General features: G+C 39.5%; 1 pseudogene; it reads left to right on the top strand.

The window, feature by feature from the left end:
* Positions 1-23,757, top strand: part of LOC137937621 (uncharacterized) — a 105,089-nt pseudogene that overhangs the window by 64,064 nt on the left and 17,268 nt on the right.

The following is a 23,757-nucleotide window of genomic DNA, read 5'->3' as shown; positions in this document are numbered from 1 at the left end:
CAGAAATGGAAGCCACCTATGCAAAACTCTCTTTTCTTGGATAGGTGCATGAGGCATCCATATGTTTTGTTGCCATCTTAGGGTAGAGAAACCAACTTTGTGGCCTCTGTAATGAATGACATGGTTTCTAGAACAGATTTATTTTGTTAAATATAGAATTTTAGTCTTTTTTTGTAAGGAAAATGTTTGTTGAAAGTTCCTCCCTCATTGCTGGAAGATCTGTTTTATGGTATCGCACTCTTAGATTTTTTATTTTTTATTTTTTTAAATTGTAGATCTGCAAATTGTTATGGTTATCAGTTTGCCACTGAAAGGTTGTTGGGATCTCTTTTTGTTTGTATTCTCAGGGCAGGTCTCTCCCCCTTATTTTGTATCTTATTTATTCTTTGATAAAAACAATTCACCATTTCAAAAGAATCTGTTCTTTTCTGCCAGGTTATATACAAAGTTTTTGAACTATTGTCTTCTTACTTCTTCCATGCTTTGAATATTGGTTTCTAGTTCAATCTTGACAAGAATGCTTGTTAATTAAAAGACAGTATATTTTTGTAAATCTGGAACCAATGATTGCAATATATTTTTGCTAAAAATAACAGTTTTTAGGCTCTGCTAAGAGTGTAGAAAATTGCTATATCCTAGCAAAAATTGCCTGCAGATTCTCTCCCAGCAAAAGGATGTTGTAGGTTCTTCCCTCACAGTGATTGTAATTTATTTGTGGCAACAGAAATAACCGAAGAGGAAGCTGAAGATCGACTGCAGGGTGCAATTCAGGAGAAATTTTCAGTGTTTGGTGGGGTATGTGAAATCTCCTGTCATACTTCTCAGTCATTAGAAATAGAGCTTTATCTGATTTTTTCTACTAATGCATTTCCATGGTGTTATGGGCATTGCGGGCTTGTTAGGGTCTTGGGGTTAAGTACCTATGTCTTCCGCTCCTAAAAGGCTGGACCCAACCCACCTTGTGGACCTACTAGTAATTTTAATCCAGCCTCTAGGTCGCCCCTTCCGCTTGGGTCACTGCCGCCGCCAAGATTCGAACTCGCGACGCGGCCGCCTACTCTGATACCAAATGTTGAGCACCTAGCCAATACTACCCAAAAGACCGGCCTTTTAGGAGCGGAAGAGATAGGAACTTAACCCCAGGACCCTAACAAGCCCGCAATGCCCATAACACATGGTCTGGCTTACTTTTTGAGTTCTTGTTTGAAGTTTGAGTGTACTTTTTTTGGGAAAAAGTTGAGAATTTTCACTGCAGAGAAGGAGAGAGGTCAAACTGAACCTGAAAGCCAAATCTAACTACTAGAAACCAGAAAATAGAAAGAAAATAAAACAAGGAAAACAGAACTGTTAAAATACAATTTCAGGGGTATTTTGGTCATTTCTTATATTTTTAATAATAAATTTTTCTCCTATAGCACGGCTAATAGAGAATGTCTTATTTTATCTCTAGTTAAATTTTCATTCAATTTAGACATGTATTTTAGGAGATATGTAATTTTGAGTATTGAGGGGCATTTTTGTCCTTTTGTAAATTTTCACTTAAAACCTTGATTATAAAGAAGCATGAAGGGCCTTTTTGGCTTGGATTCCAAGGTAGCAAAGCTGCCTCTCTTCCAGAAATCCTTTTTCTCTTCTATTTTCTCCCTAAATCACCTATTTTTCATGCTATTAGAGTAGTAACGCAAGTCTTGGGCAAGTTTCATTCAATTTTGTGGATCTTCTCTCCATTTTCAACAATCTCCTTGAAGGTTTTCCCCAGATTTCTGGACTAGTAGGGTAAAAATTTCATTTTTTCCCTTTTCAGCCTATCTTAGCCTATTGGTTAATGATTATTACTTCTATTTGACTGAATGTTGGGATTTAGAAGTGTTTGATGATTCCAATTTGAGGAATTTTTCAAATCTGCATGCGTCATCAATCTAATGCTTACGTCATCAACCTAATGCTTGCGTCATCATCTATATAACCCACACCATCTTGATTTCTTGCAATTAGGTCATTCTTTCATTGATTTATGGTCTCAATTGCTAGAATTGATCACTAGTTCTAAATTGAATGAATTGGGTGCTGCATTGCCCTAATTGAATTTGGTGTGGGGCCCACTTGACTATGCAAATATTGAAATTTGGGGAAAGTGCTTCCCTTTGGTTAATTGACACTCTAGTGTACTGAATTGTGGTGTTTGGTGATATTAAATGGCTGATTCCAGCACACGGGTTGCTGTCCAAAAGATTGCTGAGAGCTCAGATGTGAAATTCTCTCAGTTAATTTAGATAACTATGATCCAGTTGAATGGATCGAACTATGTAAACTGGTCTAGATCAGTTTTGATGTATTTGAGGGCAAGAAGAATGACAAAATATATAAATGATGATCCCCCGGTACCTGTTACTGAAGATTGGGTGGCGGAAGATAATTTAGTAACGACCTTGTTGGTCAATAGTATGGAATCCAGATTTAGTGATCAAATTTTGAGTTGCTGTAATTCTAAGGCAATGTGGACTACATTGGCTTCCATTTTGTCTCAAGAAAGTAATTTATCAAGGATCTATGAGTTATATGTGAAATTCTTTAATATGAAGCGTGGAGGTAGATCAGTGACAAATTATTTCACTGAGATGATTAGAGCCCAATTGTTGGTCAATGAGGATGTGAGCATTATTGAGCAAGTTTTTAACAGAGTTCTTCGAGCTGAAGGTGCAGTTGTAAATAAGAATGAGTCAGGTGGAGCCCTTTTCGAAGCAGTTGTTCTTAACCTTCAATCTACTACTGGTAAGCCTGATTGTTAGTTTCATGGTGGTAATAATAGAGGTAGAGGTTGCTCTTACACAACTCGTGGTCGTGGCCGAAATGATCGGGGGAACCGAAAATGTGTTTATTGTGGTAGGATTAATCATATTTCTAAAAAATACTAGGACAAATTTGGTAAACCTACTTGGGCCAACTCTATAGTCATAGATAAGGATGCCTCCTCACACACTGGATCCTATGAGGAAATTCAGCAGTTATTACAGTGACTGGGTCAACTGACTGCTTCATCTACTGTTCTTAGACTACCGAGACTCCTCCTTCCTCAGCGAGTGCTACGATGGCTAGTACAGGTATGCCCTCTCTCCCCCTCTTGGATCATTGATTTAGGAACCTCTACACACATATCAGGTATGCCCTCTCTATTTCAGTCCATTAGTCCATCTCATTCATATCGTCGAGTTACATTAGCTAATGGATCCACCTCTCCCATTCAGGGGCCGGTATAATTCGCACTACTGCACAAATATCCTTAGATTCTGTTTTATTTGTACCAAAGTTTCTAGTTAATCTCTTGTTTGTGAGTCATATAACTAAATCGTTAAACTGTTCAGTAACCTTTTATCCTACTTCTTGTGTTTTCTAGGACTTGCAGATGAAGAGGACGATTGGTTCAGGACATGAGAAAGGAGGGCTCTACATGCTGGATGATGTATTCGTTTCTCGAGCTGTAGCTCTCACTACTATAGATTCTTCTTACTTGAGGCATCTACGCTTGGGACATCCTTTTTTTTTTATTTTATGAAATGTGATTTTATTAAGAGAGCAAAGAGGAGGAGCTAACTCCTAACAACAAGAGATTGCAAGGAGGCTCCTTACTTGGCTAAAGCATCAACCACAAAATTTGCTGATCTCAGAATGAGAGACCAAAAACAGTCAAAAAGATTGACAAAATCCAAACTTTCAAAAAATGTATCCCAATGTCGCCACCAAGGAGCAGAGGTATTCTCACACCAACCAATCACCACCTTGGAGTCTCCCTCAATCAGGATAGGCCCAGAGCAGTGATCTTGAAAGACACAGAGCCCATTAAGTAGGCTTTGAAGTTCGACCGTTGTGGAGTCCGCAATAACGAGAGGGCCAGAAAAGGAAACCATTTGGTTCCCAAGAGAATCACGAATCACGCCGCCGACACTGGCTAAGCCTGGGTTACCGAAAGAAGATCCGTCAAAGTTTAATTTAAGGACACTAGCAAGTGGTGGAGTCCACTCATAGATAACGGGAGGCTTTGAAGAAGTGTAGAGCTGGGCAAGGTGCCTCCAATTATTTCCGATGGAAGATCTGGAGAAAGGGGCGAAGGCTTTTCGAGAGTGAAGCCAAGTAGCAATATTGCCTGAGATGGATTCAGTGATTCTATCTTGAGTGCTGAATTTGGCATTGAATCTTCTTTGATTGCGCTCTAGCCAAAGACCCCAGGGGATGAATGCGGAGAGGGCAGAGATCATCAATTTCTCGAGACCGGGGACAGAGGTCCCTACAAGCATTCGGCAGGCGGCGGCCAAGTCTTTCGGGAAGCAAAGATGTAGCCCAATTCTGCTAATAATCGACGTCCAAATCTCCCAAGAGAAAGGGCATAGGAGAAGCAGGTGGCTAACAGTTTCTTCAGTTCCATGTCAAAAAGGGCAAATGGGTCAACTTCGAGCTGGCCGCGAATTTTGAGATTGTCAGCTGAGAGAATCTTGTTGCGGCAACCACTCCACATGAAGAATTTTATTTTTGGGGGGGCGTTGAGACGCCATATGAACTCTACTGCATGCTTGGGACCACGAGTAATCCCACCTTGAATAACAAGGTAAGCAGAGGAGACTGAGAAGGAGCCACTTTTATCTGGCCACCAGATTAATTTATCTGATTTGTTGGCTTGAATTCTGGCTGGCTGCAAAACGTCTAAAAGGCGGCTGGCTTCAAGACCCTGAAGCCCAGATAGCTCACAACGAGGTTGAATGTTCCATCCCCCATTATCAGCGACTTCAGAAATGGTAATATTCTTTAATCTTGAAATTCTGAAGAGGCTAGGGAAGGCATTTTGAAGTGGCATATCACTCAACCACCAGTCTTCTTAGAATCTGATATGATGGCCATCCCCCACATAGTATCGGATAGCTGATGAGAAAATTGGAGTGGGGAGATAGAGAGACCTCCGTATAGGAGATAAATGCCTTCTGTTTCCCCCTTCGATCCACCAATTCGAGGAAATGCCGAGCTTTGAGAGCACCATATTTTTCCAGGGGTTTGGAGTAGATGAGTTGAGTCTCCAAATCCATTTAAGAAGCAAAGCTCGGTTCATGTCTTTGGAGAGACGGATTCCAAGACCTCCAAAACTCTTCGGGAGGCAGACTTCCTCCCAACTGACCAAATGGTACTTGAAATCAAGGCTGTTTCCTCTCCAAAGAAAACTCTACTTTATCTTATCCAGTTGTTGATAAACCGAGGCTGGGCAAGGCATAAAGGATAAATAATGGTTTGGAATGCCAGCAATACATGATTTTAAAAGAGTCAACCTTCCTGCCTTGCTAAGCAACCGACCCTTCCACGAAACAAGCGGCAATTCTATCTTCTCAATGACTGGAGTCTAGAGATCTTTGCAGATACGACCTATAAACAAAGGAAGACCGAGGTAAGTACAAGGGGTGGATGAGATTGAGCAACCAAGCAGTTCTGCCATTTCTAAGGAGTTTGGGTTTATATTGAACCCAATCAAGGAAGTTTTACTCCAATTTACTTGCTGACCAGAGCAGATTTCGAAGAGCCCCAAAACTGCCTTTACTTTTCTGATGTTGGCCATTGTCCTAGCTCCAAATATCAAAGTGTCATCGGCATATTGAAGGATAGGAATATTGAAAGCCGTGGAGCAACTGGTTGGATGGAGCCAACCACATTCCTTGGCCGAAAGTAACATAGCAGAGAGGAATTCCACCACAATGTTGAAGAGGAGAGGTGAGAGAGGATCTCCCTGTTTCAATCCCCTTAAGCTTGTGAAACATCCGCAAATGGAGGATAGGCAGCTCCTAATCCAATATCTCCAACGATCTCCGAAGTCCATCCGGATAATGATGTCATCCAAAAGTACCCAGTTTACCTGATCGAAAGCCTTTTCTAAATCCAGCTTAGGGGGGGGTTAGTCAACTTGACGCAGGAGATGAACTTCAGCCGCATTACTCAGTTCATCTCCTGACGTCGTTAGTGGAGCACCAGAGTTCAAATCATGTACATGACTAAGATGAATCCGAAAATTATCTCCAAGGTTTAATTTCGGGAATCTGGTTTTCGCAGTATATTGCGAGTCATCTAGATGAATCTGGCGCCGCGATTCGAACCCTCGTCGTTTCTTTATTTTTTGTCTCTCTCGCTCTCTCGGTCTCCTCCGTCGCTCGTCATTTCTTCCTCCTCAAAATTTTGTTTGGCTCTCGGCCTCCCTCTCTCTCCCTCGCACTCGCTCTCCCTTTTGGCCTCCCGCTCACTTCTCCCTCACTCCTATCCCTCTCAGCCTCCCTCTCTTCTTGCTCTCGGCCTCCCACTCCCTTCTCCTTGTCGCTATTCTCTTTTCCCCCAAAATACCTTCCAATTTCGTTCGATTTTCTCCATTTCAATTTCGATTTTCGACATTTCGGCATCGATTTCTCCATTCGGCTTCGGTTTTCCCCAAATTTCAGAAGGTAAGCCTAAACCCTAATTTTTTTTCGATTAATTTAGAGATGTATTTGATTTAATTTTAATTTCTGTGCGTAATTTGGGGATTTAGGGTTAGGGTTTATGGTATTTATGGTCAATTTCGTCTTTATAGGGTTTAATTTTGGGATTAGGGTTAGGGTTTAGTGTATTTAGGGTTTAATGCTTGGTATTTAAGGGTTTGTGGTTTATTTTTAGAGTTTAGGGTGTTTTTTTAAAAAAAAAATTAGGGTTCTCGGTTTTGGGGTGATAGGGTTTAGGGTTTGGGGCTTTTAGGGGTTTTAAGGTCTAGGGTTTAGGGTTTAATTAACCATGCTTCAGTGACCATGAATCTGTATTACCAGACCAGGGGGAGGAACACTTGGAACTGTCTTCAAAGACTCTGCCTTGTCATTATGACTGACCCAAGTAAGCAACTGTATCCATATTCCACAATCTTGCTTGATAACCTATTTTTAGGACGTAACTAAGGATTGACTGCATTTTTTGCAGGTTATGGCAATATCCTTATCTTTAACATTGTTGATGTATTGATGCCCTTTGTAGAGAAGTGGTTCTTGCATGGTTTTGCCTCTGGAATCAGGCTGTTCCCATCAATTAGAGAAGGAATTTGTTTTAGATTGATTCATATAGACGATATTTTTTCTTCCCAATAAATGAATTAGGTCTATTATGCCTCTTTTCTTTCTCTGTAATTTGAAATATTTGCAATAATTCCAAATGCTCTCTCCTAATTAGAAAGAGCTACATGCTGGTAGTATGAAATTCACTATCATCACAAGCGCATGTTCCACCTTGTCCAACAACAAGACCAACAGACATTTGGTGGCTCCCAACACAAAGCATATAATTGAACAACAATAATTTATGCTGATGTTCAAAAATATCTTCAAGTAACCATAAAACAGGTATAGGTCCAAACTTGAATTGCTCCAACCTGAATGCAGAAACAAAGAGGACTTCAGGGAGGGGTTTTTATACCCACAAAGGCCCACAGAGATACATACTGCAGCAATAGCCACCAGTCAGAGAATGGCTAGTTGCAGTGGAGAACTCTTTGCCCTCTGCCATAAACTGATGTGTATGAACAGGCCAAACAATTCTTTTGATTCTGCTTTGAGTGTGTAAGTTAGAACCAGTAAGCTTCTGCTTTTATTCCTCTTAGTAACTCGATATCATAACCTCAGGTGATGGAATGGCAACAACAAGGATCAAATAGGATTACTTGCTCCATTAGATTTCGCACTCTGAACAAGCTGAATAGAATAATTGTTGCCTCTTTGACATGGAATAACCTGTAGGAGCAAAACCCAGTTCATCCTTGGCTCTCTCCCATGTTTGTAGTCAATGCTAACCAGCATTCAGCATCACAATATTGTTGGTCCTCAATATATTGCTCCCTGGTGAAAAAATAAAGATAAAAAACTAAAAATGATGAAAAAGCGAAGATCTGAGAGGCATACCTGTTCTGAGCAATCTGCAGGTAGATCTAATACTCAACTGAGGCAGCAATATGAAGAGTAATACCTCTGGGATCTTTCATGCCAAAGTGAACAGCCTCATTACTGAATTTTGCATCAGGTCTGACTTTAGGTAGGAGCTCTACCATGGGTTTGCAGTTTCTCCTTACTAATCCGGTGAAGAAGGCCTGCCTCATGTAATATTTGTTACATCATCTGCTTGTACTTGAGTCTATTAAAAAATAAAATTCAGGATATTTCTGACAACAACATGCCAATCATGTTTCATAGGAAAATTAAAGGAGCCATTTGAATCGAAAACTGGAAAACACTTTGCTTTTAAGAATTGGAGAAATTTGATGTTGACAACAAGTACGACCTCTCAAGAAGCCAAGATTACTATTGAAACTCCATGGATTGTCCTGTTGAGCTTACTTAATAAGAGTATGAATTGCTAGTCTCAATGGAACTCTTCAAGGAAATAAGTTCCAAGAAAATATCATTCTCTTATCTTCAGCCTGAAACGAGCAATTCAAAAAATCCTGTTTAAGCTCTAAGAAATTCTGCAAAGATATTACAGTTCACCTCTATATCTAATTTAATTAATAGTATATTAATATATTTAAATTATACATTAAATTACTTATTCGTGTAATAATCATGTTTGTTTTACCTAATTTGGGGTTTAAGTATTATGTTTTAATTAAGTATACTGTTACAATATACTAATTCTCTTGTTTTTTATATTTTTCTCATGTTGGGGCACTAACACTGGAAACTGTTTTCCAGTGCATATGAACTCGTCTACACTAACACCAAGTTTGAAGATGAAGTTCATGTAGATGAATGAAATGAATTTGAAGCATGAGATGAAGATGAACTTCAAATTTTCATTTTGTTGACTAACCCCCCCTTAAGTGCAAAGGTTGGATCCTTCGAACGGGAAAATGGTCAAATAACTCATGTGCCGCCATAGTGGAGTCCAAAATGTTTCTACCCTTCAAGAAAACACTCTGACCATGGCTGATAACAAGAGGGAGAACTATTTTGAGCCTGTTTGCAAGTAGTTTAGCAATAATCTTGTTAGTACTCAAGATCAGACGGATAGGACGAAAATCACTAGGTGTCTCAACATTTCTCTTCTTGTGGATCAATGAGATAAATGAGTCCCCCATGCTACGGAAGGAGATGCCAGTCTTTTAAAAACCTTCAACCATCTTATGAATATCTTCCTTGATAATCAACCAAGTACAGTGGTAGAATTCACTGTTGAATCCACCTTGGCCCGGGGCCCAGTCACAAACCATGCCCAGGACTGCCTTTTCAATTTCCTTCTACGAGAAAGGAGCTTCGAGAATAGATGAGGCAGAGTGGGGGAGATGCCCAAAATGAAGCTGTTGGACTTTGGGCCACTTAACATAATCATCAATGTATAAATCTGTGAAAAAATTGAGTAGCTCATTAGTAATATGGATCCTATCCGATGTTACCTCATTATTGATGCATAAGAAGGTAATTCGGTTGGATCTCTCCCTCGTCGATGCGAGGGAGTGAAATTTTTTTGTATTGGCATCTCCATCAGTTAGCCATTTAAAGCGGACTCTTTGCTTCCAGTTGATTCTTTCCTGAATTAGGAGTGTTTGCAGCTCCATTTGAAGCGAAAGGCAAGTGGGAATTTCAGATTGAGTTAGATACTTTTGCTCTTCCGAAGAATCTAGCTCAGTGATGCGATCGAGGAGAGAGGATTTCTTTTCCTTAGCAGTTTGACGACGCCGGAAGGACCATTCCTTAAGAATATTTTTAAGGAGTTTGAGCTAGAGACTACTCTGGATGACCCCAAGACAGCAAGTTTGACGACCAAATTTTCAATAGCACATCAAAATCAACATCCGTGAGCCAAGAGTTTTCGAATCTGAATGGGGGAGGGATAATAGGATGGGCCAATGATCGGATCCAACCCGACTGAGAACTCTTCCGGAAATGTCATCATAAAGATGGAGCCAATTTGAGTCGGCAAGAAAACGATCCAACTTCGAGAGGATGAGTTGCTGATGCCCATTAGACCAAGTGAAGGTCTTTCCCGAGAGAGTGATCTTTTCCAAGTCTCCACTATTGATGAAGTCAGCAAAACCCCTCATAGAAGATGAGATGTGAGTAGTTGGAGGTTGCTTTTCGTCACAGAAACGAATCGCATTGAAATCTCCCGCAAAACCTACTAAGTTGCATTAGTCTCTCTACCAACCGATATTTCATTTGATTGCGAATCCTGTCAGCTAGGAAAGTATCGTCGCTCCAGTTTCCCAGTTAGTTTTACTCAAAGCACCAAGTTGTTTGAATTAGTCCACTCTAATGTATGGGGTCCATGTCGGGTTCCTAACCCATTTGGTTTTAAGTATTTTGTATCATTCATTGATGATTTCAGTAGAGTCACTTGGGTGTATCTCCTACATGAGAAGTCCGAAGTATTTGATGTATTCCTCATTTTTTTCAATGAAATAAAAAATCAATTTGGTGCTTGTGTTCATATACTTTGTACTAACAATGGTTTAGAATATCTTAACTATAAATTTTCAGTATTTGGTGCTTCTTACGGTATTACCCATCAAACATCCTGACCTTATACACCACAACAAAATGGGGTGGCTGAACGTAAAAATAAACATCTCCTTGAGGTTACAAGGACACTATTACTACACATGGATGTTCCTAAATTTTTTTGGGGAGATGCGGTTTTAACTTCGTGCTACTTGGTTAATCATATGCCCTCATCTGTTTTGAGTGGTCAAGTTCCTCTTCAGGTTTTAAAACCCAATTTTAAATTGTTTGGTGTGGTTCCTCGTATTTTTGGATGTACCTGTTTTGTTCATATGCTTGGAACTTTGGTCGATAAGTTGTCACCTCGGTCTGTCAAATGTGTTTTTTTTTTTATATTCTCGTCAACAAAAAGGGTACAAATGTTATGATCCTATTCGACGGAAAACATGTGTCTGCCGATGTGACATTCTTTGAACATACTCCATATTTTTCATCATCTACTAAACTTCTTGTATCAATTGAATCTCCTTCAGACAGTCCTGTTCCTCTTGTAGTTTAAGATGTACCAGTATCATTGAGTTCTTCATTTCCTCTTTGTGTTTACAGTCGTCGCTCTCGTACTCCTGTAGAGCCTCCAGCAGTTACTTCTACAAAGCTCTCTTCTCATGATCCACCAGCTTCCTCATTGCTTGTAGATCCTGTACTCTTTGATTTGGACTTGCCTATTAGTCTACGAAAAGGTAAACGATCTTGTACTTTTTATTCGATATCCAAACATGTGTCACTTGATTTTTTGTCCCCATCCTTCAAAGTTGTTTGCTATGTCATTGTCTACTTTCCATATACCTCATTCAGTGCAAGAAGCCTTGTGCTCTCCAGAATGGAAATAAGTTATGGATGATGAGATAAGTGTTTTGGTATCTCGGGGAACATGGCATCTATGTGATCCACCTTGAGGAGCAGCCTTGAGGAGCAGCTATTGTGGGGCTGTCGTTGGGTTTATACTATCAAATATAATGCTGATGACTTTATTGAACAGTACAAAGCTCGGTTGGTAGCGAAAGGATATACGGAGACTTTTGGAGTTGATGTCTTTGAGACATTCTCTCCTGTGGCCTGACTTACTTCAGTACGTATCTTAATATCTATGGTTGTTAATAAGGGTTAGCCTCTCTCTCAACTCGATGTGAAGAATGCCTTTTTATATGGTGATCTACGTGAGGAAGTGTATATGGAGCAACCTCCTAGGTATGTTACTCAGGGGGAGACAGAAAAGGTGTGTAAGCTGCAGAAGGCTATTTATGGACTTAAACAGAGTCCACAGGCCTGGTTTGAAAATTTTAGTGATGTGGTACTACAATTTGGGTTCTATAGGAGTCATTGTGATCATTCTATGATCCTACTTGAAAGGAAGACTGGTATGGTGGTTTTGGTTGTCTATGTAGATGATATTGTGTTATCTGGTGATGATCTTGATGGTATTACAGAAGTTAAACAATATCTGGCCACACATTTTTAGACAAATGATTTGGGCTCTCTCAAGTACTTGGCATTGAAGTCGCTCGTAGCAAGCGAGGTATTGTCCTTTCTCAGAGAAAATATATATTGGATATGTTACAGGAGTATGGTTTATTAGGTATTGTTGAATTTATGGAAAAGAGAAATACTTCATTGACTTATTATAATCAGAGTACATAAACCTCTATTTATAATAGAGGAAGGTAGTAGAATCCAATTACAATAAAACTACCTTTGTCCCAATTACACCCAAACTCTAACACTTAAAGATAAGTCCTAGTATAATTAAATAACTCAATATAAATGGAAGACAACATAACTCAAACTAGAACTCTTCTATGAGGACATGACCATAAGATAAAGATGATAGCTCGTGGCTATCTTTGTGGTCCTCTTGATCTTCCAACCAGCTTGTAGTTATCTTTGTGAGTCCCACTTGATCTTCCAACTTATGTGATAAGGATGCCAGCTCGTGGTAATCATGGTGGGTCCTACTTCTTATGGGCTTGGGCCCATCTTACAATACTCTTAGATATGTGGGCCTTCCTTGATTGTGTGGGTTTGGGCCCATCTTCCAACACTCCCCCTCAAGCTAGGGGTGAGAGAACATCTTGAACTCCCAGTTTGCTGCAAATGATGTATAGGATCTTTTTGTATAAAATAGCAGTCCTCCATATCTGCCAACACTCCCCTTCACGCTGGTAGCTCTTCCATGAGGCCTAGCTGGCATAAGATAAGTGAGAGTAAAATCACTCCAAGCTGTACACTGCTCCATACTCCAGTAGGTTACAGCACACTCCTATCTTCTGTAAGTAGTCGGTCTATACGCGATAATCAGAAGTGTAATAAAACTCCTCCATCACCGTGTCCCTCCACAGGTCAGACTCTCAAGTGGTAGGAGTCATAAATGCTAATAAGGGGGGGTATAACATAAATGTAGTATTAAGCTCTTCCATAACGGTGATATAACATAGATGTAGTAATAAGCTTGTTCATCACGGTGTCCCAACCCGGGCACCGACTCTCACAGGTAGAAATTAGCGGGTAACATAGATGTAGTAATAAGCTCCTCTGTCACGGTATCCCAAACATAGCAACACTCATAAGGTTACAAATAAGGGTTGGCCCAAAGATATTTCTGAGAGTCAAATAAAGGATGGTATGAGAAACGATACTAAGGTCACCACTTCTTCTATAATAATGTCTCATCCAAAGAGACACAATAGCTGCAACTGAAATGGGCTTGGGCCCATATAACACAAACCAAAATAATAAACCTTATAAAAGGACCCATGAAATAATCCAATGCAAAAATTTCTTCTTAGATGCATAAGCTTCATCTTTTGTACTCCCCCTTTCTTGAATATTTTGGTCACATAAAACTAATCCACAACATATGGAATAAAATATTTTTTTCTTGTTCTTCTTCTACTTCTCCTCCTCAAGCTGGGAGGTAATGGCAGTGATCCCAACTTGAACAAAATATCATAGATGTAATAATAAACCCAAATAACATAGATGTAGTAATAAGCCCTCAAACCACGGAGAAGTGATGTATTTTCCTGATATAGCAACTCAAAAAGTGTCGTAAAACAATTGGCTTAAATTCGGATTTTTCAATGCAACAGGATACCAACATGGCCTTTGATTCTTCCAATGCGAATATATCTTTAAATATATATCAGATTGACATGAAATTTTCTCCTTCTGAAACTAGACTTAAAATACCTTTCATCCAAGTATAACTTCTCTTCATAAATTATACATCTTTTGAGATAAATAATCTGATAGATTTCGGTCACTGTAGTCTGGCCAAACTATGTATTTTTTTCTCCTTTTGCCAGCATGACCATTGAATCTTCAAAGATCAATATCTCCTTATAAAAAAACTCTGATCAAGAATTTGTTGAATAAGTATAAAAATAGACTTACAAATCTTTCTTTTGATATATAATTTTTCATATAAAGTCTCTTTCTTGATAGCATAAAGTACCTTGGAAATTGAAGTTTTTTGCTACTGGTCAAACCTCTTTTGCAATCTGACCTTCGCTGCTTCAAATATCGATTTCTCTTTGTAGATAACTCAGATCGATAATTGGTTGAATAGGTAAGAAAATATACTTACAGATCTTTCTTTTGATATATAATTCTCCATATAAAGTCTCGTTCTTGATAGCATAAAATACCTCAGAAGTTGAAGCTTTTTGCTATAACTCAAACCTTTTTTGCAATCTGACCTTCGCTACTTCAAATATTGATTTCTCTTTGTAGATAACTCCGATTGGAAAAAATCGTTTTTCCTTGGAAAGTAGACTCGAATATCTTTCCGTCAATATATAATTTGCAATATAAAAAGCTCAGTATAGAAGTGAAAAATATAAAACAACTAACGGGTGTAGTGACTGAAAAAAAGATAAATACGAAACCTAAACTGCTTTAAATAATAGATCAGAAAAGGATCACATTATCTCTGTGGGTTGACCAAGTCAACTCACAGAACTTGCTCTGATACCATGTTGAATTTATGGAAAAGAGAAATACTTGATTGACTTATTATAATTAGAGTACACGAACCTCTATTTATAATTGAGGAAGGTAATAGATTCCAATTACAATAAAACCACCTTTGTCCCAATTACACCCAAACTCTAACACTTAAAAATAAGTCCTAGCATAATTAAATAACTCAATATAAATGGAAGACAACATAACTCAAACTAGAACTCTTCTATGAGTCACAAAGAAAATCCATTATGCCTACCAAATCTCCCTCCTTCAACCCATCACCTGACACCTGGGCAGGCAACTCAACCTTGCCTACGCTGCCTTGATCCCAAACCTGAAATCCCCTTGCCTCTATTCCTACACCCCGGTCACATGTCAGTCTCCAATCCCTCCTCGAGCCCTACCCAAGACTCCCCCTCCGTCAATGTCAAAAGCCGCCATTCCTTTCGTCCGCAACTTCGCAGTTGCCTCGAGCCCTCAGGCCTCAAACTCCACAAGAAAACTTGCCAACACATCGCTCGGAAGCCACCCATCCAGTCATCCCCCACCCAGAAAATCAATTACCCCGCCGACAACACACCCAAATTGAGATCCGCCTAGGATTCCGACTGTCATCAAGATTCATTTCCCCATGCACCCCCCTTTCATTGTCCATCACCTTTAAATATCCGCTCCCCCTCCATTCTTTGCCCCACCCCCCTGTGAATATTCAACCCAAAGTCCACCATGGCAGCGTCATGCTCAAATTTCAAATCTCCTCCACCCCTCCCCTATCCAACCCAACCACTTTCGAGACAGAAAAAAGGCCTTCCATTTCCCCCTTCACCTACACATATTTCAGAAAGAAAAGAAAGGGGAAAGAAAAAATGACCAGCCAAGCACCCCCACTGTCTCCCCTCCACATTTCCCCCTTCCAATGCCTGACTATCTGCCAACGTTTGACCCGAGTAACCAAACTAAGGGTCAGATTGTTCTCCTCCAATTCCTGCAAGAACAAGAGCAGGATTTCCCTCCAGAAGAATACTTGGAAATGACGGAGCTTGCTTGGATCTTCTGCTCCTACTTTCAAGAAGCTTCTCGCTAGACGGAGAAGGATATCACCCCTCCCTGTTCTCAATGATAATTATGTCTTGGAATATCAGAGGAATCAGTTCGCGGTTCAAGTGTGCCATCATCAAAGCAGCCCTTTTTTAGTGTAAGCCAAACATTGTAATTTTTTTTTTAACTAAGCTGCAAACTTTTGACTACTCTATTGCTCACAAATTATGGTATGATTCAGATCCTGCGTGGGCAAAGGTCGACGCGATTGGGCACTCTGGTAGCTTTGTCATCTGGGACCCAAAAGCAGTAGACGCCTTTCTCTCTCAGTCGGGCCAATTCTTTATTGGCATTCGTTTTCACCACCTGTCCTTGAGGTCTTCCTAGGTGTTGGCTAGTGTTTACGGCCCAACTCAAAAAAATGACCGCGCCTCTTTTTGGGAGGAAATTCTTCAACTCATTCAACTTTGGGATGTGCCCTGGCTTTTGGCTAGCAACCCGTGTGCTGGAATCAACCATTAAATATAACCAAATACTACAATTCAGTACACTAGAGTGTCAATTAACCAAAGGGAAACACTTTTCCCAAATTTCTATGCTTGCGTAGTCGAGTGGGCCCCACATCGAATTCAATTAGGAGAATGCAACACCCAACTCACTCAATTTCGAACCAATAGTGATCAATTTCAGCAATTGAGACCGTAAATTAATGAAAGAGTAACCTAATTACAAGAAACCAGGATGGCACAGGCTATTTGGATGATGACACAAGCATTGGGTTGATGACGCAAGTAGATTTGAGAAATTTCCTCAAATTGGGATCATCAAACACTTTTAAATCCCAACAATCAATCAAATAGAAGCTGTAATCATTAGCCAATAAGCAAAGATAGCTAGAAAAAGGGAAAAATTGGAATTTTTACCCTTCTATTCCAAAATTTTGGGGAAAAATCTTCAAGGAGATTGTTGAAAATGGAGAAAAGATCCACAAAATCGAAAAAAACCTGCCCAAGACTTGCGTTACTGCTCTGAAACCATGAAAAATATGTGATGTGGAGCGATAATAGAAGAGGAAGAAGAGTTTTGGAAGAGGAACTGTTTTTCTCCCTTGGAATCCGAGCCAGAAAGGCCCTTTAAGCTTCTTTATAACCAGGGTTTAAGTGAAAATTTACAAAAGGACAAAAATTACCCACAATACTCAAATTACATATCTCCTAAAATACATGTCTAAATTGAATGAAAATTTAACTAGAGATAAAATAAGACATTCTCAATCTAATAGCCATACTATAAGAGAAAAATGTAATGTGGAAAATATGGGTAATGACCAAAATACCGCTGAACTTGTATTTTAACATATACAATCACAATATGTTTTGACATATTCTAGGCTATCGGTTTCTTTTTGTTTTTATTCCAAGATTATAAGTTTGAAGACCCGTATGAAGACTCCCTTTAATTAATTGCATGGACCTCATCTATAAATTTTCTCTATTAAGTCGATTTCGACAATTCAGCTGCAGATTTGTGTGCTAAGCTTGCCCCCTCCACCCCCTCAATCTCTTGTTGTTAGGGGAGGCATCCCTTGATGTATTTTCCCTTTCTTTGAAATAAAATTATCATCATTTAAAAAAAAAAAAAAAAAAATCTACTCCAAGCCAAAGTTAGGAGGCCTTTTCCCGACTAATTGCTGCAAGATTTTTGTTGACATGAACATGTGTGGGATGATTCCCATTAACTCTCCCCTTCATGTCTAGACCTATAAAATGGAACATAAACTTGAAATATGGATGACACAAATGATGTACAAACTAAATGGGGCATAAACTAGGCCTAACAAAAAAAAGACATCCGACTTTGATACTATGTGAAAGTTGGGTCTAGGTCCATCCCAAAATGATTAGTTGAAGTTAGGGTTTTTGTTTTTCCCAAATGACAAGCATTGAACTTGTTGGAAGATAAGGCCCAAGCCCACACAACCAAGGAAAACCCACATATCCAAGTGTATTATAAGATGGGCCCAAGCCCATAAGACCAAGGAAGACCCAAGTATCCAAGAGATATAGAAGACGGGCTCAAGGCATACAGATCAAAGAGAAGGCCCACAGGCCCACATACAATGATGGCAGGATGATAAATAAAGAGTCATCTCATAGAGATGGCATTGATGTAATTAAGTTAAGGTTCCAGGGTTAAAACCCTATATCCTAAACCCTAACTTCAGGGGTATTATTGTAATATAGTAGTTTCACTAATCTATAAATAGAGCTTCAGGGGGAGGGTTAGGAAAAATCAAGTCCATAACCTCTTCTTCCTGTGGTTTTCTCTCAATGTGTTTCTCTCCCTTTTCTCCACGAACTAAATCCATGGAATCCTGAAAATCAACATGGTATCAGAGCTTTGATTTTCAGAACTTGTAGTATGGTTTTTCTTATTCCAAAAAAAACCCATATTTTTTTCTTTCTTTGTTTGTATTTTTTCTTCTTTCTTCTTCTTTCTCGTTATTTTCTTCCCCAAACTATAGCTTTTTTTCAAGTAAAGGTTTTTCTTTGTTCTATCGTTGCCTCGTCTTTCATCATCTTTCTTCCTATCAGAGGACATGATAAAATCCAGAAGACTTGGGACTGAATCTCCCTTTCTTTCTTCCTTTATGAGCGGCTTCCCCCCTTACTACTCTCTGAGATCACTTCACTGTCCGAAAACCGGAAGCAAAAGACGGCGAATCACCGTTCTGAGAAAGACTGCGGATGAAGTCAATGTAAGAAACAGTTGACCCCGCCGTCGTGAGGCCTGAAGCCGTTGTAACCTACAAACGGCAACGACAACCCCTTCCCCTGTTACTGAATCTCCCAGATGACGCAGAACCCCTTCCCCTGCTACTGAATCTCCCCGACGAGGTCTACTCGCGACGCAAATGACTCTGTGAGAGGCCACCGAAACCAAATCAAGAACCGAGAACCTAGATCCGACAAAACAGAAATCGGGAGGAAGATAACTGACCTCTGGGAGCACCGAAAAATACTCCTGGCGTCGATGATCTCCTGCAGCTCTGATACCATGTTAATCGATTTCACCGAACGAAGGTAAACACTAAGAGATCGATTTCTATTTCGATACCTGATTTTCTGTTCGATACATAGATATAGAAGTTTAAGACAAAAATTACAATAATGCCCTTATAAGATACAAATTTACAATAATGCCCTTGTATACGATAACAGTTATTAGTTTTCTTGGTTGTCTAATTGAAACGACTGATTTAAGCCTGGAAGTCTCTGATTTGAGCCTTAGTTTTCTTGGTTCTGGCGACGAAGTCTCTACTTTCTTTGGCACTCATCACCGGTGCAAAGACCGACGCACTGGAAAAATCTCCTAACTGTCGACCCTCTATCGCCGAAAGTCTCTGCCTGCGGCTTCTGTGGGGTCTTGAGAAGGACACTCTGGCGCTTACAAAAGATTCATGTTACTGTTTCTGGAGACTGGCACTGGAGACGATGACTCCTCACTGCGAGGAAGTCGCATTGGCAACCGAACTCTGTTCCCGCCGAACTATCGCTGAGTAACCTGCCGTTGAGTTATTTCTCTCCAAAAATTATCGAAGTTCTTTGCCGGCCTACACTCTACATTGCCAATAGCCTCTGCTGCAACTAGAAGTATTTTTTCCGTTGCGCCGGAGAAGACAACTTCTCACGGCGAGGAAGTCGCCAAACATTGCTCTGTTGATGTTTACAATCTGAGATGTCTTGCCTTAGTTTCCGTTCTGGAAGTGGAAAACGATTACGGTTGTCGAAAATTTTCTCGTTAGTGCTATCGGAAAGATCATTGCTACCTATCTTCGAAAAATTATTCTGTGTTGCTATTTTTCGGAAATTGCCATCATCAAAATCTTAGAATCAACGTTCTACTTGATTCCCGGTGGTCTCTTATTTTGGAAAGTTTCCGTTTCCGTTTCATCTTCAAAATATCTCTGCTGGATTGATGTTATTCGGAAAAATTCCTCCCCAAGAACTCTCTGTTTCCGCTCCGTTCGGAAGTCGAGAAGCAGACACACTGTTCAAATATTTCATGTTTCCTAAGTTAGGAAAGATGAAATAATCAGCCCCGGTTCAGTGCAGCCCACGCCTGTTCTAGCCCAACTCGGACCAAACCGAGTTCCCAGCCCACCCGAGGGTAATGCTTTTGCCCCAGCCAAATCGAGTCAACTCGGACCAACTCGGTCCGGGTCAACCTGGACCGGGTTAACTTGGGTCTGGGTCAACCTGACTTGGGCCACTTATTTTTTGCCTTAGTATATGTGCCCAAGTTTTATACATATTTCGGCACAACTCGGTAATTTTTTTCTCTTGCTGGATTATTATTTTTGAAGAATTGACAGATTATTCCTTGGTCAGCATATTATTTGGTACAAATATGTGCATAGGATTATTTCATGGGTCATTTTACAAGGATTATTTTTGTTCGTGTTATATTGGCCCAAGCCCATTTCAGCTGCTGCTATTGTGTCTCTTTTGATGAGACATTATTATTGAAGAAGAGGTAGCCTCATACCATTATTTATTTGTCCTTGTCAAAAATATCAAAATTATTTGTGGTTGGGATTTCATGATAGATGAACTTAATACCCCGTAAAAAATATCAAAAATATTTGCGGTTGGGAGTCCATGATGGAATACCCCGTCAAAAATATCAAAATTATTTGCGGTTGGGATTCCATGATGGAGGAACTTAATACCCCGTCAAAAATATTAAAATTATTTGTGGTTGGGAGTCCATGACGGAGGAACTTAATACCCCGTCAAAATTTTCAAAAATATTTGCGGTTGGTAGTCCATGACGGAGGACCTTATTATTACATTTATGTTACTTCCCCCCATTAATGTCATATATTACTCTACCACTTGAGAGTCGTTGTCCTGTGAAGGGACATGGTGGTGGAGGTGGACACTTTAGAGCAATGGCGATAGACATACTACCTACAGTAGGAACGTCCAGCATGAGTTAAGACTGGAGTATGGAGCAATGTCTTAGCGGCTAGGAGTGATTTACTCTCACTGATATTATGCCAGTTGGGCCTCATGAACGAGAGCACTAGCGTGAGGGGGAGTGTTGGAAGATGAAGGCATATTGGAAGATGTGTCATTTTATACAAAAAAGATTTTATACATCATTTGCAGCAAGTTGGGAGTTCATGTTGTTCTCTCACCCCCAACTTGGGGAGGAGTGTTGGAAGATAGGGCCCAAAGCCCACACGACCAAGGAAGGCCCACATATCCAAGTGTATTAGAAGATGGGCCCAAGCCCATAAGACCAAGGAAGACCCATGTATCCAAGAGATATAGAAGACAGGCTCAAGGCCCACAAATCAAAGAGAAGGCCCATAGTCCCACATACAATGATGGCAGGATGGTAAATAAAGAGTCATCTCATAGAGATGACATTGATGTAATTAAGTTAAAGTTTTAGGGTTAAAACCCTAAGTTTAGGGGTATTATTGTATTATAGTAGTTTCATTAATCTATAAATAGAGCTTCAGGGGGAGGGTTAGGAAAAATCAAGTCCATAACCTCTTCTTCCTCCGGTTTTCTCCCAATGGGTTTCTCTCCCTTTTTCTCCATGAGCTAAATCCATGGAGTCCTGAAAATCAACAAAACTTTTTCGAAAATTAACTTATATGGGATTGTTTCCACTAACATTCGAGGGTTCTCCTTGTTGGTTTCTTGTTCTGTACAATTATCTGCTATCTTGACCATGATTCTAAACTTCAAGATCAATTTGTTCTTGGCAACTGTAGTTGAAATGATGTAAAGTTGGAAATGACTAGCCAACTTAGGAAACATCTTTCCCAACTAATATACTCAAGATTTTTGTATCCCCCAATCTATGTGGGACTATTCCTTAACACTCCCCCTTATGTGTAGACTCTCTTTTGTGGCTCTACAAGTGGATAATTTAGGTGTAGGCCCTCTTTTTGTGGCTCTACAAGTGGTTAATTTTAGGTGTAGGCCCTCTTTTGTGGCTCTACAAGTGGATAATTTTAGGTGTAGGCCCTCTTTTGTGGCTCTACAAGTGGATAATTTAGGTATAGGCCCTCTTTTGTGGCTCTACAAGTGGATAATTTAGGTGTAGGCCCTCTTTTGTGGCTCTACAAGTGGATAATTTAGGTGTAGGCCCACATATGAGTGCCTACTTTGATACCATGTTAAGTTGCATCCAAGGTCCATCCCAAAATGACTAGCCAACTTAGGAAGCCTCTTTCCCAACCAATAAAACTCAAGATCTTTGTACTCGCTAATCTATGTGGGACTTTTTCTTAACACTTCCCCTCACGTGTAGGGCCTCTTTTGTGGGTCTACAAGTGGATAATTTTAGGTGTAGGCCTCTTTTGTGACTCTACAAGTGGATAATTTTAGTGTAGGCCCTCTTTTGTGCTCTACAAGTGGATAATTTAGGTGTAGGCCCTCTTTTGTGGCTCTACAAGTGGATAATTTAGGTGTAGGCCCACATATGAGTGCCTGCTCTGATACCATGTAAAGTTGGGTCCAAGGCCCATCCCAAATGACTAGCCAACTTAGGAAGCCTCTTTCCCTAATAATAAATTCAAGATCTTTGTACTCGCTAATCTATGTGGGACTATTCCTTAACAAACATGTTGTTGGATAATTAAACCGCCTAAGTATTTTAAGTGAATTATCAGTCCTAAAAAATAAAAACATTGGACCATAAAAGCACTTTCTTTTATCAAGAATGCACCTTTGGATGTCTCTTACTGCTTCTACACTTGTTTGGGTTTAATTTTAAACTTCCTTGTACAAGTCTCTCAGTTGCTTTTTATTAAGTATTTTGTTGGATTTTTTAGTTGAGCTTAGTTCCATCCCGAATTGGCTGATCTAAGTACATGAGACCAAGTACAAGAGATAGTGGAAACAATGTCCAAAATATAAAAAAAAAAATGCCAGTGACGCCATCGGGGGAAGGATGAGGTGGAGCACAATCCGATGACATGACTTTGGAGTTTCCCTCCACAATAAATATACACAAGCCGTTAAGGAGTCCAGAGAGCTCAGCAGTGGTCGAGTCAGCAATGCCGAGAGGACCAGAGTAAGAGATAATGGCTGTGTCTCTCAGATAAAAAATCACCCCTCCAAACTTTTTCCCACTCAACGCATTTTTTTATCAGAAATGCACCTTCGGATATCTCTTATTGCTTCTATATTTGTTTGGGTTTAATTTCAAACTTCCTCGTAGAAGTCTTTCAATTGCTTTTCATTCTTTTCTAATTGTTTTCTTTGTGAAATTGGCAACTTTATAGAAAAAAGAAAGGTTTTTTGGATAAAAAGATAAGATTATATCTTATCTAGCTGAATCCCAAAATGTATTTTGAATATAATTTCTATTTCTTTTCATTTTTCTTTGTTGAAATTTTTATGTACTATTTCTTGGTCTACCTTGTATTTATCTTTCCCTTCTATTCTTTATTAATCCTGCTTCCTCTTCTCTAGAGGTGCCTTCCATATGTTTTATTTTTTATTTGTGTTTTTATTATTGGTTAAAAATTCCATTGAGAAAAAATAGCCAAAAAAACAAAACAAGAAGGGTAGGGAGTTCAAAAAAGAAAAGAATAATACTCAAAAGAGCAATTTGTTTTGAACAGTACAAACAGAGGCGCCTCCCATAATTTTTTTTTTTAATGAAAATGATTTTTGATCTCATAATAATCTTATTCCGAAAGTTTTCCGGAAGCTAGCACAAGAAAGTCCCATTTTGTTTTATTTTTTGTTTCTGTCATATCTGAAATATGTGTTAAAAATTTTCAGCAAGACCATCAGGCTATAGACATAGTCTTGGCTGAGATAGACATATATGAGCTTTTTTCTTTCAAACACTGCAAGGGCAGAAGGGCTAAGCTTGCCCTATGTGAAGGTAATGTTTTGCTCTTCCTTTTTGAATGTATCAATTACATCTGTTGAATGGTTACTGTTGTAAAAGAGAGTTACTCTAATTAGTAAAGACTTAGAAAATTATAAGGCTCTTTCATCTCTGTGGGGCACCTTTATGCAGATGCTCGGTAATACACAAATTGATACATGCCTTTTACAAATGTAAGTTGAATGGTTACAGTTGTAAAAGAGAGTTACTCTAATTGTAGTAAAGACTTGGAAAATTATAAGGCTCTTTCATCTCTGTGAGGCACCTTTATGCAGATGCTCGGTAATACACAAATTGA

This window comes from Aristolochia californica, unplaced genomic scaffold (genome assembly GCF_029961685.1).
Source record: "Aristolochia californica isolate CCGP_79_NKW_82.1479 unplaced genomic scaffold, dmAriCali1.0.hap1 SCAF_7, whole genome shotgun sequence".
In the NCBI taxonomy this organism is placed as follows: Eukaryota; Viridiplantae; Streptophyta; class Magnoliopsida; order Piperales; family Aristolochiaceae; genus Aristolochia; species Aristolochia californica.
This window is presented reverse-complemented; position numbering and strand designations above follow the sequence as displayed.